General features: G+C 45.5%; 1 protein-coding gene across 10 annotated transcripts in view; it reads left to right on the forward strand.

The window, feature by feature from the left end:
• The window catches only part of Wdfy3 (WD repeat and FYVE domain containing 3), a 241,057-nt gene that overhangs the window by 60,673 nt on the left and 162,412 nt on the right, over positions 1-17,972 (forward strand). For 9 of the 10 annotated variants that reach the window (XM_039091827.2, NM_001170551.3, XM_039091826.2 and 6 more), the window contains 1 exon segment: positions 8,702-8,800. The exons of the other annotated variant lie outside the window; for it this stretch is intronic. The gene's annotated coding sequence lies outside the window, so the exon portion shown is untranslated. 10 annotated transcript variants of the gene reach the window in all.

Below are 17,972 nucleotides of genomic sequence, written 5' to 3' on the forward strand. Positions count from 1 at the left end.
GCTCCCTTCAGAGCAAATGGGGTATGAGAGAGGCAGAGGAAGCTGCCTGCCTTTCATGAACTAGCCACACATCATCACTTCCTCTGTGTTCCTCCCTAGGTGTAGGCCACAGAAGGACAGGGCAATTAGGCTCCATTTGAAGGAGGTATATAAAGCAAGAGTCTGCATGCATTTTATAGCTAACACAGAATAGATGGTAATATACTTTTTGGTTTTGGACCTGGCTACAATGTATCATTTTCTCGATCTTAAAACAGTAGTCCCATAGAAATAGTTATAGACATTTTAAATAGTACTTTTAAAATATTTGCTTGTTTTTTTCAAATCATGCCAAGTAGCAGGGCTACATATAAATATAATTAATTGGGTTGCTACCTAAATATTTATAATTTTATTTCAAATTTTTTTACCGAGAATCTGGAAATGTGAAAATTGTGTGTGGAGTTCTATGTTGCCTGGAAAAGAAGTGTGGTGCAAAATCCACTGCATCTTCTAGACGGAATTCTGTGGATGCATTTATGCAGGGGTGGAGAAAGAAGTATAGTCTTTTGAAATTTGTAACCTAGAACAATTTAAAATAAACAACAGTTAAAGACTTATTTAAAGCCATAATTTCTTGCATATTAAGAAAAATTTGAGTTTCACTGAATGCCATGTACTGAGTATTGATCACAAGACAGGCATGTCCTGTCTATGTGGAGGTCATGATCTGGTGGAGAGTCATAGTAACACAATATTGACAAGGGCAGTGTGTGGGATGCATAGATATTTGTCAATATTGATAAATAAGGGCAGTCTGAGGGAAGACAAGGACAGGTGAGGGGACAACACAGTGAGGAGAGAGATGCACCTGCGGTGTCAGAAACACAGTAGAGTGAACCTTAAAGTTGAGGACTAAGGCTCTCTTGCCAGGAGCTCACAGCAGGAAGCAGGCCCTATGCCCTGAGCAGTGGGTGTGTGAGGAGTTGAAGTGATGCTGGAGCTCTTCAGCTGGAGACTGGAGAGGGAGGAAGCGATCAGATCACCTGGAGTCATGATAGAGCATGGAATTTATCCAGTGCATGGAGAACTATTTGTGGGCTCACCTTTGCCAATTAGGGTTTCTGTTAATTAACCAGAGGTGCCTTGTCTGCAGAGATAGAAATGACGGCGTGCAGAATTGTTGAAAACAGGAAAGAGGCCATCACAGTCCAAAGACAGGATGGCGTGGCAGTTACATATAGAGTGATCAGAAAAATAGAAGGAGCTGAGCCATGGGTTGGTAGAGCTGATGAGAATCACAAGGTATGCAGGACATGAGGAGAGTAGGTTTGTGGTTAAAGCAGATGGATGGATGGATGGATGGATGGATGGATGGATGGATGGATGGAGAGATGGATGGATGGATAGATGGATGGATGGATGGATGGATGGATGGATGGATGGATGGACAAATGGCGCTGCCATAAAATGAGACCGAGGTTGGGAGACAGAAAACACACATTTATTTTGAACATGTTGATTATATGTGGCCTGCCTGTCATCTGGTAGAGAAGTTGCTCAGCCCTGGAATCTGGGGGCTTTCGAAGAGATAAGTAACGGACATTTAAAGGTATGAAGTGGGTCACACTGGGCCTGGGAATTGCAGCTTTGAGTGTGTGTGCGTGAGCCATGTTCTCACTTCCTTCATCACAACGAGAAAGGGCAGCACAGAACGCTTGCTTTGCTGATGTACACACAGGAACACCAGGGCATGTGTAAGCTTATTTTCCTATTGCTCCAATATGATGACCCCACAAATCAAGAACTTGATCCCTAGTGCATGTCTCCAGGGAGGTCAAGCTGAAAGGACCTGAGGCATGTGATCATTTCATATGCACAGACAGAGCCAGAGAACGATGAATTTTAATGCATGTGTGCTACTGCCTGGCTCATCTCTATGCGAGTACATCAAAATCTCCTTCCTAGAGAATGTTGCCTCCCAAAGCGGATGGGTCTTCCCAACTCAATTAATACAGTCCACCCCCAAAACTGCTTCCGGGTCAACCAAATCTAGACCCTACTCAGAGACTCTCCAGGTGATTCTAACCAGTGCCAATTAGTCAATTAAAACCAAGTCACAAGAGAACATGTGTTTTCTTTTTTAATTTTGTTGAGTCCTGAGAGAGATGTGAGTCTTCCCATTGGCTGGCTGTTGAGTGAGCAAAGACACACCCTTGTTTGGCTTCAGGAGTTACCTCTGAGCCTTACCTTGTGCCCTAGTGACAGCCGGCACGGAGTTATTAGTAAGGTTAAAGTGTCTCTGTCAGCCTGTTCACAGTAAGCACAAAGCATTCTTTTATTTCCCCATTCTTTGCTGTCATTTTGTGGATGCCCTTGAGTCAGAGGATGCTCAGTGTCCCTTCTCTTATGTGGTGACTTATATTTGTTTGTTTTTTTTTTTTTCTGAGACAAGGTCTCACTCTGTAGCCTTGGTTGGCCTGGATGTAGCCTAAAACTGGCCTCAAACCTAGAGAGATCTGTGTGCATCTGCCTGCCTGCTGTGTGCTGGGATTAAAGGTGTTCACTTTCATACCTGGTCCTCACCTGTGGTTTTAGATAGCAGGTACATATCACATAAATATATGAAGATAGGGCTCATATATGAAGTGTGTGATGCTCTTCCTGAAACATCCATTTTAATTTCCTCATGCTTTTCTCAGTCTGTAAAAACTTCAATGCAGCAGCGTTCAGGTTTTTTACTTAAACTGCAAAAGTCTTAAACAGTGTCTTACTAATTTTTAGTGGCTAGAATCACTTGAGAATCTCTGAGGGAGGGTCTAGATTTGTTTGACCCATGTCTAAAAGTTTTAGAGTCTGTTGAGTAGAGCAGATTAATTATTAATAAACAATTTAGAGCCAGGCTGTCCGAGATTGGTCTGGTGCCGCTATGTATTCAAATGCTAAATACTGGCCCACAAGATCTGGCTGAAGACTAGATGCGCTTTCTCATGCACGCCAAACTTTGCTCACCTAGGCTGGTGTAACTTATGAACTATCTCAGGTTCATCAGGGTCTTGGCACTGACCTGGCAAGGGCTTCTATGTTGTGCCATCATGTGACAAAGGGAATCATGTGGCACAACAATAAGCCTACTCTATGTTCTTCCAACCTGTAGATTAAGTAGAGCCGTTTTTTATTCTATGGCCGCTCTATCCAACTCTACTCTATGGCCGCTCTATCCAACTCTACTCTATGGCCGCTCTATCCAACTCTACTCTATGGCCGCTCTATCCAACTCTACTCTATGGCCGCTCTATCCAACTCTACTCTATGGCCGCTCTATCCAACGCTACTCTATGGTTGTGCTATCCAATACTCTATGGCGGCTCTATCCAACTCTACTCTATGGTTGCTTTAACTTATTCACGAGGACAGAGCCTTCATGGCTGCTTCACCTCTTAATACCATTATTAGAGGTAACTAAATTTCAACATGATGCAAAGACTATATTTGATAAAGTGTAAAATCCAGTGTGAAGCTCTGCAGCTCCTGAACAGCTATTACAACCGTATCACGGTTTGCTGCGATGTCTAGTATTTTGGTCCAGTTAATTTTGATGTATGATGTTTTTCTTTGCAGTTTCTTTATAATAACGTTATTATTTACCAAAGCATTTTACAATCCTGTAGAACATTGCATATACTCTACAATCAGAGGAAGCAGATGGAAGCGATTTCAGAATCATGCTAAATTAATATGATAAATAATTCACATGTAATGTAGATTACATTATAAAAAAGGCTTATACTGTCATCTTTATAGATTTTGCTGATTTAACAAGTTTATATTCCACCATGTACTGGTAATAGATGGGATTTTAACCAATGCTTGCCTTTTAGAGTTTCTCTCTTCCTTCCTCCTTCTTTCTACCTATTCATCTCATGTAGATCAGGCTGGACTCAAACTGATTTAGCCACAGATGGTCTTGAGCCTTACATCTTCCTGCCTCTACCTCCCACATGCCGCCGAACTCCAGCCACGAGCCACCATGCCGTGCCAGCTTTTCTGGAATATCTTCATAGGAACTCACAAGCTTTGCTTAGTTACATGAGGATGGTTACCTTTCTTCTTTACTCAGGTACCTTTCTAACTCAATGATTCCTTCAGGCTTCATTTTAAAGTATCCATTCCAACAAGTTAATTCCATGCCCAAGAGACTCAAACTCAGTAGTGGAGTGTTAGGCTGAAGTCAAAGCCCATGGTCCCAAAAAGAAAGGAGAAGCCACACAAACTGTGGCTTGGATGAAGGTCGTCTCTACCTTCCAGGGACGGTTGCCAAGCTGTGAGAGCACAGCCTCTGGGCTTCATTTAGGTCTGGACGGGCAGGGCTCTATGTAGTCAATGTCTCATACACAGTCACTTCATTCACATGCTCCAGGATGCTTGCCAGGTAGTTGCTCCCAGAATGGCCATATCACTGAAGTATACAGCCATTGTTTCTTCTTGTAGATCTCATTTCTGCACTTCCTGCAGTGGAACTCTTCCAGAAGAGTCTCAGTGCCTCGGCCATTAAGCAGGAACTTTTACTCATGTCCTTGTCTGTAAATTTTATGTGAATAGACAGGAGATTTCCGCGTTGGAGTGTAGTGTAGATTTGGGGATCCAGCCGTCCTTTATGTGGATAGCGTGACGAGTCTTAGCAAGCTGTGTGGCTCGCCTGAGAATGGCAGGTTGGTATCCGTGGGCTAGCGTTTGTCTGTTTCTGTACATGGCATCACTCATTACTGAAGGTTCTACAGTAGAGTTTTGGCCAACTACCACGGATCCGTAATGCTTGGAAATGTCGTTCTCTCTCCAGTGATAGCTCAGCTCGCTCGCCATCAGCTCCCACTAAGACCACGTCATTCATGGTGTTACCCACATACCAGGTGGCGAACTTACTCCATTCCTCTTGTGAGGAGAGCATCATGGCGGCCAGAGGGTGGTGGGGCACGCTGCCTACCTCAGGGCAGCCAGGATACCGAGCTCTTGCTGGCCCTTCACTAATGGGTGAAGCATAATGTGACCGATGCTCCCTACGCTCCGACTGCTCACAGAACGCCATGGGAGGGAAGTCAACCTAATAACAAGGAGATTTCTCTTCTACATCTGCATTCTTTGTGATACGAGTTGATTTTTTTTTTTTTTCAGTTGTGCTCACCTTTCACTCGGCGGCATAATTAGGCTTTTAAATTTTCAAATTCTGAGAACGTTTCTTCAGAGAGACCGAAGCCTAAAAGGAGTTTCTGAGAAGCTGCTGCTTCTCCTTCTCACACATACTGTGGTCTGGTATCAATCAAGAAGCTTTGTATTGCTGATGCCAGTGACAAACCAGGAAGGGAGATCAAGGCCGGGTTGGGATGTGGACTCCCGCCTGACCAGTTCTCAGAAGTCACATGGTGTCCGTCTCTGTGTATTTATTAGGACTTCCACTCAAGGGGAGTAGAGAAGGGGTCCATTAAAGGTAGGCCTGTGGGTTGACGGACTGGCATTTTAATCGCCACAAACCAGAACTGCTGGGGATTTCAGGATAAGCTGCTCTCTGGTGGGAGTTTTAGTTGGCTCTTTGGTACCTATGTAAATGAACTCCTGTCTACAGGTTTTAGCCATGGATGGGTTCTGTTACACACGGAGTACCTATTCTGGGTAGTTCACAAGCTCCTTTTACTATGTGTGCATGTGTAAGGCGTTTGCATGTATGTGGTGCACAAGGGTACGGGTGTATGTATATGTGTGTGTGTGGAGAGCAGAGGCTATGTTAAACGTCTTGGCTGACCAGTGTCCAGTGTCTTGCCTGAATGTAGAGCGCTTGCTCTTTCGAGTGGCTTAACTGGCTCAGTAGAGCCTGCGACTCTGGTTCTCAAAGTGTTAAGGTTGTGGGAGGGGGGCGGGCATCACCCCTCGTCATGCTTTTGTGGGCTCTGGGGATGGGAACTCAGGTTCTCAGGCTTGCAGAGCGATTGCCCCTCCCCCCGACACACACACACACACACACACACACACACACACACACGTTGCTTTTCTTATAAGGGCTTGGTTGCTTTTATGGTGTTCTGGTGCAGGGGAAGTGAGATTCTAATTCTTTACTAACACCTTGGAAATGGGACAAAGCTTTGAGAGAATGGGAAAACTTGCATATGTGAAAATGACTGAATTCCCTGATGTAAACCATATCTCTGTGTCTACAGTTAGTCTTCAGAACAGAAGGAAAGCACTCTGAGAGATAACATGAATCATAGCATTTCCTTGTGTCGTGCGTCAAGTTCAGCAGGGAAAGGGTAGCACATTCAGATGCCAACTGATAGTTATTTCTCCACCAGTGAAATGAGCTAATGCAAGGCGGGTTAGATTATATTAAAGGCAGGGATATATATTAAAGGAGCAGCTCTTGGGCAGGTGCGTTCTCTGGCTCTGAGGAAGGAAGCCAGGGAAGTCACCATGGGGTAAGAGGGAGGTAGGAGAGGGGGAGAGAAAGAGAAAAAAGGCATGTATGTTAGAGAAGGGAAGAAATAGAAGAGAGAGAGAGAGAGAGAGCGCACACGAGCGTGCAAAATGTCCAGATTATATGTAGGGAGGAGCCTCTGGGCTGGAAAGTTCAAGGATGGGGGCAGGGTATGCAGGTAGGGACTGAGGGATGCTGGGAGAATCTGGAGGCCAGGTCTGCTTTGGTAAAATATGCACCTCATTCCCTTAACCTGGGTCAGAAACCAAACACCAACTTATCAAAGTGTACAGAAAAACCATAGAAAATTAGCATCATTTATTGACTTCATGCCCTGTACTGAGCCAACGATAACATCAGGAATGAAATCCACACCCGTAGAGACTCAGATTACACTTTTTCTGCTGTTCTTCCGGGGAAAGATTGCTCGAATTTGCCAGGTGGCCGTACTCGTCTTCAATTCCAGCCCCGGGGAAGCGGAGGCAGGCAGGTCAGTTCAAGGCCAGCCTGGTGCATGGAGCAGCGAGTTCCAGGACAGCCAGGGCTACACAGAGAAACCCTGTCTCAGAAAAACCAAAGCAAACAAAACAAAAACGAACAACAAAAAAGAAATTGTTCAAATTCTTTGTCCAGAATTTAGGGGACAATTTTTTGTTCGTTTTTTTTAACTATCTTCTCTTTTTGTCTATATCGCCTCCTCCAAGATTTAGTTCTTAAAACAACTGAAAACTGATGGCTGCAGGAGGTGACAAGCAGATCTCAGTAATGGTTGGATAAACCTCTTATTAGAGTCTGTACAGAACAGTTGTTCCCCCTCCCCCATCTCCTCTCCCTCCCCCCTCCCTCCGTCTGAGGAGCCCTCATTGTCAGTCACAGCTACTCTGCTGCCTCTGAGCTGTGAGCCCAGCCAGGATGTCTGTCTCCGCTGTCTGCCCAGATGTTCCCAGTGTAAAAGCCATCACTGGAATGTCTGCTCAGAACAGCAGCTCACCTGATGATAAGGCCTTGAAGACCACATTGGTCAGTGCCAGTTGAGGCCGCCATCTGTGTCGGGGACGTCGCGTTTGATGTTGGTTACATTGGACATAAAGAGCAGTTTGGGGGTAAAAGAGAAAGGCCAGCCATCTTGGGGATACCGAATGCCGATGATGTTGGAGTTGATGGGGAGGCAAAGGGTGCCTGTCTAGCTGTGATTGTCTCTTTTGTCATGTCCCAGGACTGTGAGGGCATCAGAGCAGGTCCTGCTTACCTTGGGGTCAGAAGACGGCTGCATAGTCTTGGGTCGGACGTACTACTGTTGATAGGATTTTATGTGTAGCTTTGAAAAGCAAGCTCTTCCCTGGTTTCTGTTGGCTTGTGATCGATGGTTGGAGCACCGTTCTTCTGCCAGTTTAATGTAATCTTTGAACATTGATTAAAAACCATAGACTGTTTTCCCGGATTACATTGACAAGTCAGGATGATATTATTCACAAGGTAATACTGTGCAGTTTAACCTGCTTAATAACTGAAATGCCCCACATGGTTTTCTCTAAGGGGACCATGACTGACCACAGTCCACATGGGACACATGAAGTTTTCTACCTAATATACTGAAATTAATATGAGTTTAAGCCACGTGAAGCCGATGGCTGCCGTAGTGGACAATACAGACTCAAACTCTTCCAGGTTCTGTGGGTTAGAAAGGTCTGCATGCGGAATTGATTTAGAATTTCATTTGCTCACCTCCCTTCTGAATATCGCAGCCAGCTGGTAGTCATAGTACCCCGCTGTCTAAGTGAATCGTAACACTCTTTTCAGGGTTGGAGTCTGTAGTGAGAGTCCATAGTCGGTTGGTCCCGGGCTGTTATGTTTATTGAGATGATGTAAGGCGAGTAGCTGTGGAAGGCTTTGGTGGAACCTCCTCGTTACTGTGTCCCCGTTAGGACTCTGCTGATTTAAAGCCATAGTTGCCCAGACATTTAAAAAATGGGGCTCCCGTACTGGAACATCACTGAGGGCTAAGATCAGAACTTGAGCAGTGGTCTTTATAAAATCTCATGTTTTATTTCTGTGGTGATGGTTCTCAGTCTTGGTGCGTGTTAGAGGCAACGAGGAAAGTCTTATGTCCCTGCCACTGCTCCAGCCTCGGGCTTCCCAGCTTGGGCAGGAGAGGGTGTGGGCAGCAGGGCTTGTACACCTATGAATGGAATAATTAGTGGGCCTGAGGTAATTAGCAAATGTGGGTTTCTAATTCATAATATCCCTTCCCTTTTCCAGTTGGAACCCCGATTTCAAGTCCTGAGTGAAGTGCCATCTGTGGATGGGACCCACTGTGCTCACACACTCAGAAGGAGCTGTCCAAGGAATGCCCTAAAGGTCAGTGCTTGGGAGAGAGAGATCCAGAGGGCTTGTGTTCAGTTGTTACTGTCATGGAATTTATTAGGTCACTGCGATGATGAATTTGTGAGTAGAAATGGCTTCTTAAGTTGACTTGATTAATAGTTCTGTCTTCATGCATGGTGATTATTTAAAAATATTAGCGACTATAAAATGTCTTAGGAATTACATTGGACTGGGCTGTTTAAGGCAGGATGTATAGTGGATGTTCACGTATATAGGTGTGCAATGTGCAAGGAAGGACATTCAAGAAATGGCGGTGGGGATGGAGACTGGAGATGAGGCTGGGGGCGCTTTGCAGCGAATATTTGTTTATTACTATGATCTTTTAAAACGACTGATTATGCTAAATTAAAAAAAAATGACCGGCTAAAAATATTTTAGAATTTTTACGGTTTTTCACACTAAGAAGATAGAAAGCAAGACAGTTTTTGTTGGAGTTGGTGGCCCCCCGCTGATTTGGCTTGGGTGCATGACTTAGGGGCAGGGCACTCTTCAGCTTTCCCTATCCTGAACCCATGGCGTAGGGCTTGGTTTTCCTATGCATCTTCTCATGCTCCATTTAATTCATTGTGGCCAGGTTTGTCTTTTTGACCTCTAATCATAACTCTTAGAGCGGGCTCTTTCTCCAGGTCAGTTCCAGCGCACAGCTGGATGTCAGTGCTGTGTGTCTTATCCTATAATTCCGAAGGATACAAGTTCCCAGGTTGTTGATCCTGTGTTGATGATGGCATCCCTTGCCCCACCGCTACCCCACCTTTGTCAAGGAAGCAGCATTAAATTCATCCACCGAACAGCACACACTGTGTTTAAAGATTATTATCAGTTTCACACATAAGCCTTTAATGATCTGTTTGTGTCTGCCTTTCTTAAGCAGGTCTAACATCATCCCCCCAGGCTCACCCTGTGTTCTTACCGTACCTGGTAGTGAGAGGACCCAGGGTACGTCTTATGCACCTCCCTCTGATCCCTGGTCTGTTTACTGTGCATTAGGCGAGGTCCATGTCTGGTTCAGATGTTGCCTCTGTGTTTCCAGGCATCCTGTCATTTAAGCGTTGTCACTGTAGCCCGTACACCTGACAGATGTCTTCTCATTCATTCACTCACAAGAGTGTGGCCTGCTGACTTTCCTGTCACTGACATCTAGCCTTCTAGTACCTGGATGTGTTTCCAACTGATCACGGAAGTAGAAGTTAATGTGTTCCGGCTTTATATTCTTGCCTGTAAGTACTTGCATTGGCCACTTCAGTGTTTTTGATAATTATATAAGACCTCACTAAAATTGACATTTATGAAGAAAAGGATCATTGGGTTCTTTTACTTGAGAAGAACAGAAATGATCATCTTTAAAGGAACCAAACATGTTTCTCACCAATGTCTCCTGTGGCGATTACAGGCCAGGTGGACTTCCACTTTACATCCATTGCTTTGCTTAGACGGTTTGCTTTCTCTTCCCTACACTGTCATTTGGACATTGGAATGTTTGCCATGTTGTGGTTTGAGTGTACACCTGGTTAGAAGTGTACACACCTGGTTGGAGGTGTACACACCTGGTTGGAAGTGTACACACCTGGTTGGAAGTGTACACATCTGGTTGGAAGTGTACACATCTGGTTGGAAGTGTACACATCTGGTTAGAGGTGTACACACCTGGTTAGAGGTGTACACACCTGGTTGGAAGTGTACACATCTGGTTGGAAGTGTACACATCTGGTTGGAAGTGTACACATCTGGTTAGAGGTGTACACACCTGGTTAGAGGTGTACACACCTGGTTGGAGGTGTCCACACCTGGTTAGAAGTGTACACACCTGGTTGGAAGTGTACACACCTGGTTAGAAGTGTACACACCTGGTTAGAGGTGTACACACCTGGTTGAAGTGTACATCTATTTTTATACACGCCGTGCTCTAATGAACGAACTTTCAGAGCTGCCTCTGTGCTGAGAAACTACTTGTAAGTGTGTGGATCTTGGTGTTTTAGAATTTTTCAGTTTTAGAATTTCTCAACATTCCAAGTAGGGAAACAGGTTGGCAGAGAAGTTTAAGTTCTATCCATCCCGGTCCAAGTATGTACACTGACATATAGCAGAGGAGAAATGTAAGTTCTGCCCACCATCCAGGTTGTGCACTCTGACAGACAGGAGATGAGGAAAGGAGTCCATTCAGACTTGGCGGAAGTGGGCACAGCAGAGAGTGTTAAGGATACCTGTAACATTGTTTCTCTCCTTCCCTTTAAAATCTAAGCTCTAGAACGACACATAATTACCAAACCCATTTTAACCACTTAATAAATACTTGATAGATTGAGCCAGATGTGTGAGCTCACAGCTGTAATCTCAGTACTCGAGTACTCAGGACTGAAATGGGCCGGTCACAGGTTCAAGTACTCAGAGTACTCAGGTCTGAAATGTACTGGTCACAGGTTCAAGACCAGCTTGAGCTGCATAGTATAGACCAGGTCTGCCAGGACTACACCAAGTTATTAAACAAACAAATATACATGAAGGACTTCTGATAGGAATTGTCCAAGGAGAAGGGTTACGAGCCGTTATCGTCCAGTGGCAGTAAATGGTCCTTGTTTTGAGTCTCATTCACAGATGAGAACTATAGGAATAAGGATGACACTGATCAGATGATTCGGAAGCTGGGTTTTGAGGTGAACAGTGGGGGTTAGCCAGGTGTGTTGCTACATGCCTGTAAGTCCCAGCACCAGGAGGGTGAAGGATCTCAAGTTCAAGGTGTGGACTTTGTGGCTATCTCCTGTAATTCCTGCTGCTCGGGAGGTGCAGTAAGGGAGATTGTAAATCCAGGGTTGGTGACAGACACTCACTGGGTGGAAGGGCCCGTCCTGCTTGCAGGTTCCCATCCTTAATGGAAGGAAGTCGTAGCAGGAGCCTCAGGGAGGAGCTGAAGCAGCAGTCCCCCAGGAGCAGTGGTTCGAGGCTTGCTTCTAGACTCAGGCTCAGGCTCAGCTTGTGCAACCCAGGCAGCCTGCCTAGGAATGGCTCTGCCCAGAAATGCCACAGACATGCCCAACCAGCCCCATGTGATGGAGACAGTTTGTTCCCTCGTCCCAGATCCGTCAGGTTCATGGATACCTAGCATGTATGAAGGCGTGCTATTGGCTTCCAGTCCACACAGACCAGAGATGCAGCTTTTGGAAAAAGTAGTTTTGATCCATTAAAAGCAAAAGAGTTTGGCAGTGGTAACCCAGGCCCACCATCCCTGGTGTTGGGAAGTAGAGGCGAAGGTCAGTTCAAGGTCAGCCCCAGCTGTGAGAGTGAGTCCCTCCTGCTGTTTGTCTGTTGGCTGTCCTAGAACTCACCAGACCAGATGGCGTCCGCATCTCCCTAGTGCCCAGATTAAAGGTGTGTGCCACCACGCCCAGCTCTGAGGCTTTTTTTTTCCTTCGACAAAACCAAACATTTTCCTATAGACTAAATCCCAAGGCAGCATACCTGCCCTCTGATTTCCAAGTCCATGACTCAGTTTTCCTGATCTCTGAAAGGACATGGCCACTCTTCCACGTGGCTCAAACACGATAAATACTCCAACGTTAGGGGTCAGTCTTAATTTTAGAATGATGTTCAGCGTGGCTCTGCTGCCTCCTGTGTAAAGCTAAGGTGAACCTCAGTTCAGTGCCCTGCTTTTAGAGGATCAGCTTGAAAGCATCTGCAGCCTCTCCCCTCCCTTTCTCTCTGTGTTGGCTCTTTTTGTCTTATCTTATGATATAGCCCTCAAACGCAATCCTTTGGCCTCGGCATTCTGAGTACGGTGGCCATAGGAATGTCCCCTAATGCTAACTGATGTTTTTCATTTCCCCCCTTGGTCTAAAGGATATGGAATGTTATGATTCCTCTATGAATATGAATTGTTTCTTATTGGGCATTCTGTCTTTACATTTCAAATGTCATCCCCTTCCTCCCCCATCCTGTACCTGTCCCCCGTACCCCGGCTTCTGTGAAGACGCTTCCACCCACCTACTCCCACCTCAGCACCCTGACATCCCCTACCCTGGGCCATGGAGCCTTCCCAGGACCAAAGGCCTCCCCTCCCATTGATGTCTGACAAGGCCGTCCTCTGCTACATATGTAGCTGGAGCCATAGGTCCCTCCACGTGTAATCTCTGGTTGGTGGTTTAGTCCCTGGGAGCTCTGGTTGGTTGATATTGTTGTTCTTCCTATGGGGTTGCAAACCCCTTCAGCTACCTCAGTCCTTTCTCTAACTCCTCCATCGGGGACCCCGTTCTCAGTCCAACGGTTGGCTGTGAGCATCCGCCTCTGTATTCGTCAGGCTCTGGCAGAGCCTCTCAGGAGACAGCTGTATCAGGCTCCTGTGAGAACGTACTTCTTTGTATCAGCAATAGTGTCTGAGTGTGGTGTTTGTATGTGGGGTGGATCCCCATGTGTGGCAGTCTCTGGATGGCCCTTCCTTCAGTCTCTGCTCCACACTTTGTCTTCATATTTACTCCCGTGAGCATTTTGCATCCATGCTTTGGTCTTCCTTCTTCCTGAGCTTCCTGTGGTCTGTGGACTGTTGTTTCTTGGGTGCGTTTTTCATTTTGCAAGCTTATAGTGATTCCCAGTGAACGTTTAATAGATTATTTACAGTATATTCCTAAAATATAATGCCAAGGTAAGGTTGTATGAGAAATGCACACATAGGTGCTGAACTAGGGACTGCAGAAACAGCACCCGTTCCCATCAGTTCAGCAGGGATGCTGTCATCCAGCACCAGGGAATATCCAGTCACGGAGCAGAGGGAGAGGCTGAAGGAACACCCCAACTTAAACAGATTTCCCTGTCCTGTGCTACAGAACAGACTGCTAAACACACTTTTTTTTTTTGGCTCTTTTTTTCGGAGCTGGGGACTGAACCCAGGGCCTTGCGCTTCCTAGGTAAGCGCTCTACCACTGAGCTAAATCCCCAGCCCCTAAATACACTTTTAAAATTTATCCTCACTTTATGAATGTGTGCTTTGCCTGCACAAGTGTCCCCAGTGTCTGAAGATCCAGAGAGGGTGTTGGGTCCCCTGGAGCTGGAGTTGTAGACAGTTGTGAGCTTCTGTGTGGGTGCTAGGACCCAAACTGAGTCCTCCGAAAGGTCAGCAGTGGCCCCAAACTCCCGAGCCACCTCTCCAGCCCCCACTACAGACGTCTTCCATGTGGGTGTGCAGGAGATGTGCGGGCCTGGCCAACTCAGAGTCCTCAGAGTCGTAGGCCAAATTTCCACTGTGACCTGATGATGCGTGTTACTTGAATTGTGAGTAGACTGTCGTTTTTAAATATTTGAAAACTGTCAAGAAAGAACAATTTGCAGATCGTAGCCACACTTACTGCGTTGACTGCTCTCACCTCTACAATGGCAGTGCTAAGCAGGTACAACATAAACTGCCGGACAGAGCTGTTATTCTCTGGTCCTGAGTTACTATTGTTCATTTCCTCCCCAACCCCCAGTTTTAAATATTATTTTCTTATTCGTGAAGACGTTTGTAAGGACTTTTAAAATCCTGTGCCACATTAACTGCCAATGTAGTTCTCCTCGATGAGTTCTTCCAGGGACTCGTCCTGGAATATTCCGAGTGCTATTCTCCTTTGGGCCTAGGGCACAGTCGCTATAATCAGGGGAAAACAAACGAAACAACAGGAAATGTTTAAGAGAGAAGAAAATGTAGCTCAGTGTCTAGAACACTCCCCGAAGGTCAGATGTGTCTGGGGACATTAGAATTCTCTGGCAAGGTTATAACACATAGCAGAATTCTTGTCGGTTACTGTCTGGTTACAATGCTGGTGGAAGAAACAGAGTGAACATAGGGTCAGTCATATTCGAGCACTGCTGTGTTTGTCTGTGTGCATATGCATGCTCATGTGTGCATGCGCGTATATGTGTGCATGTATATGTGTGTGTACACACATGAGTTGTGTGTACATGTGTGTAAATGTATATGTGTGTGTGCTCATGTATGTAGTGTGTGTATATGTGCCTGTGTGAGTGTGGTGTGTGTGCATGTGTGTGTGTGTGCGTGTTGCTTTGTGTGTATTTGTGGGTGTTGTGGGTGTGTGCATGTGCACTTGTGAGTTTGTGCATGTTGTATGTGTGTATGCGTGTGTGAGCATGTGCGTGTGTAAAAGCATCTTTTTATGTAAAAGTACTTCATGTGGTGGTTTTCTCTGAATGCTAGAAGAGGAACAAGTCATATTGCCTTTGTAGGACTAGCTAGAAGATAAGATATCATTTCAATATGTAGTTATTTCCTGGGTCGGAGAGGTAACTGGGTGGCTGACTGATGACTTCAGTGTAGCACCCCAGCACCCATTTAAAAGCAGGCTGTGGCCGTGTGCACTTGTAAGCCCAGTACTTGGGAGACAGGCAGCTCCTCAGACTCTAAGTCCAACCAGTGAGCTCTGGTGTCTGTGATTAAGGAAGGAAGATACCCTCTGTGTCTACAGGCACCGGCAGGGACGTATGCAAATGTGCACACACATCGCGCACACGCACACACACATACACACACACACACATACACACACACACAATGTTATCCATGAGTTAGCTTCCAATTGATAATACAAGATTAGATAAGGAGTTCTCTATCTTAAAATTTTAGCTAGGGTTGGCTTTTCAATCTCCCTGCGAGATTTTAATCTCTCTGAGTGTGTTTCTCCATCGCTTATTTTGGACAATAAATACATGGATCCATTTCTCTGAAAGTACTGGATGCTGTGTGTGTGACCAAGGATCTTAGGTTGCACTTCCAAAATGAAAACTGACCCACAGGCAGGAAGCAAGAGCTCCCTAGGGACTAACGCCGGCCCTGACTACTAAGTGCAGACGTGGTCCAGTTAGACTCTTAACATGATTCAGGGGTGGAAGAGCTGGTGGCTTCCCTTTGGGAAGACTGCTTACTAGCCGAGGAGGGCAAAAGACTGAGCAGTTAGCAGGCAGAGGCTGCACTGGTCTGAAGACAGGCTAAGGACCACCGTTCGCTTCTTCTTGAAGTCAAAAACCTTGTAAACATGTATGTATGTAGCCGGGACATTCTTCCCCCAAGGCCCCAGCTCCCAGCAGCTGGGTTCTGTTTCCCTTATCAGCCTTGCCTCTCTCTGCTATAAAGGGCGTGGACCTCTCATCTATCTGTATTTTCACCGCCACCAGATTGTCTCAAGGGAGGTGGCATTCTCTGGTAAATGGCATGTGACTCCTGCTGGGCGGAACTTACTGTATCCTAGGGACCTGCTTACCCAGGGGATGGTTAACAACTGGTAAATTATTCATGACATGTCATTTAGAGCCACAGTTCTTACCTTATAGCCACAGAGCAGATGGGAGGACACAGTAAAGTTCATGGTGAACCCCCAAATACAAACAAATCGGGAGTGATTGACCACTGCAGACTTGGTTCGTTCTGATGTTGTTGAAGATCGGGGAGGGCCCGCCTTGGGAGTATGAGATCAGATGTACTGGGTCATTGAGCATGGCAGTTTGTCTGGATGCTATTTTAAAGTACTCAGTTTTATTCTTCTTTCTCCCTTGCGTCGGAGTCTTCGTGGGGTTGAGGGAGCTGACTAGTTTGTTCCTTCTCCTTCTCTAGAGTCTCTGGGCTGGACTCCATTTCCCTAAGGACAGACACTTGCCAGGTTGCCACGAGTGGCTGGGAGAGCAAGAACCCTTCCCCAGAGGACAGAGAAGCCTCACCGGGTTTTGTTTGTGTTTATAGGAGTCTGATGGTCACAACCGCTAACCAAGCCTTAAAACAACCACAACAAAACCTAACCTACTTCCAGCTAAACAGATCTCCGGGTGTAGAACTTTTCTTGTTACTTGCTGAACAGACAAATTATATTTCCTTTAACTTTTTTTTAAAGGTTTAGAGCATTAAAATTGGTGTTTAAATATTTAATTTTAGGTGTCTAATGTAAATCTATTATTTTTAAAAATTAGTGTGTGTGTATGTGTGTGTGTGTGTGTGTGTGTCTGTGTGTCTTAGCTTTTGTGTCTATGTACCATGTGAGTACCTAGTGCCTTTGGAGGCCAGAAGAGGGTACTGGGTCCCCTCAAATTAGAGAGAGCTGCCCAGGAACCTGTCCTGGAACCCAGGTGCTCTTAAATGACACATGATCTCTCCAGCCACCTATAAATAAATTCATATACAAAGTTGTCATTTGTTAGGGTTTGCTTAACGAAATTCAGAAGTATTACAGAATAATTAAATCCTTTAAAAAGCTGTGCTTTTAGAGAGGGTTTATTTTGTTTTTAAGTATGTGTAAATGTATGTCTGTATGGGGGATGGTCTGTGCACATCTGTGTTGAGAGCCCAAGCAGACCAGAAGAGGGTGTTGGATCCCCTGAGTTACAGGCCTTTGAGAGCCACGAGGTGTGGCTGGGAACTGCACCCAGGTCAGTTCCTCGAGGGGCAGGCAGGCTTTGAACTGTTGAACTTTGCCTCCAGTCCCTACTTGCAGTTTTGTTTAATGATGGAGATGCACAGCCATTCCAAAGCAGGTGATGTCAGCTGGTATTGTTATGTTTTTGAAGTTGTGTTATGGGTATCTTTGCATTTCTAAAAACTAATATTTATTTAACCATCTTTTGAAGTTCTTTTTACCTCCCACTGTATTCTTTAAGGGCTCGAATTATAAATTGTGTGAACTGTATCATTTTAAGTGGGTCTGCATGGTTGTGGTTCATCTTGTTCTGTCTTTACTTGCTACTCTAACTTTTTAAAAACGTTCTATTGTGTGCATGTATGAGTGTGTGTGTGTGTATATGTGTATGTGTGTATTTATGTGTGCATTTGTGTGTGTATTTATGTGTGCATTTGTGTGTGCGTGTGTGTGTATTTATGTGTGCATTTGTGTGTGTGTGTGCGTGTGTGTGTGTGTGTGTGTGTGTATTTATGTGTGCATTTGTGTGTGCTCATGCCGGTGAGCCGATGAGTAGAAACAGGCTCTTTCCTTTGATCTTGTGGGTCCCAGATCTCAAACTCAGGTGACACTTGGTGGCAAACTCCCTTCCCCACCAAGCGGTGGCGTCATACGCTATGCATGTTCTCAGTGCCAGTGCCTGCATAGTTGCTGTCAAGGCCATAGCACCTAAAGACAGCACAGGGAAGTCCTTGTGCGAGCCCCATGTCATGGGCATTTCTTGAGCG

Source organism: Rattus norvegicus, chromosome 14 (assembly GCF_036323735.1).
Source record: "Rattus norvegicus strain BN/NHsdMcwi chromosome 14, GRCr8, whole genome shotgun sequence".
NCBI lineage: Eukaryota > Metazoa > Chordata > Mammalia > Rodentia > Muridae > Rattus > Rattus norvegicus.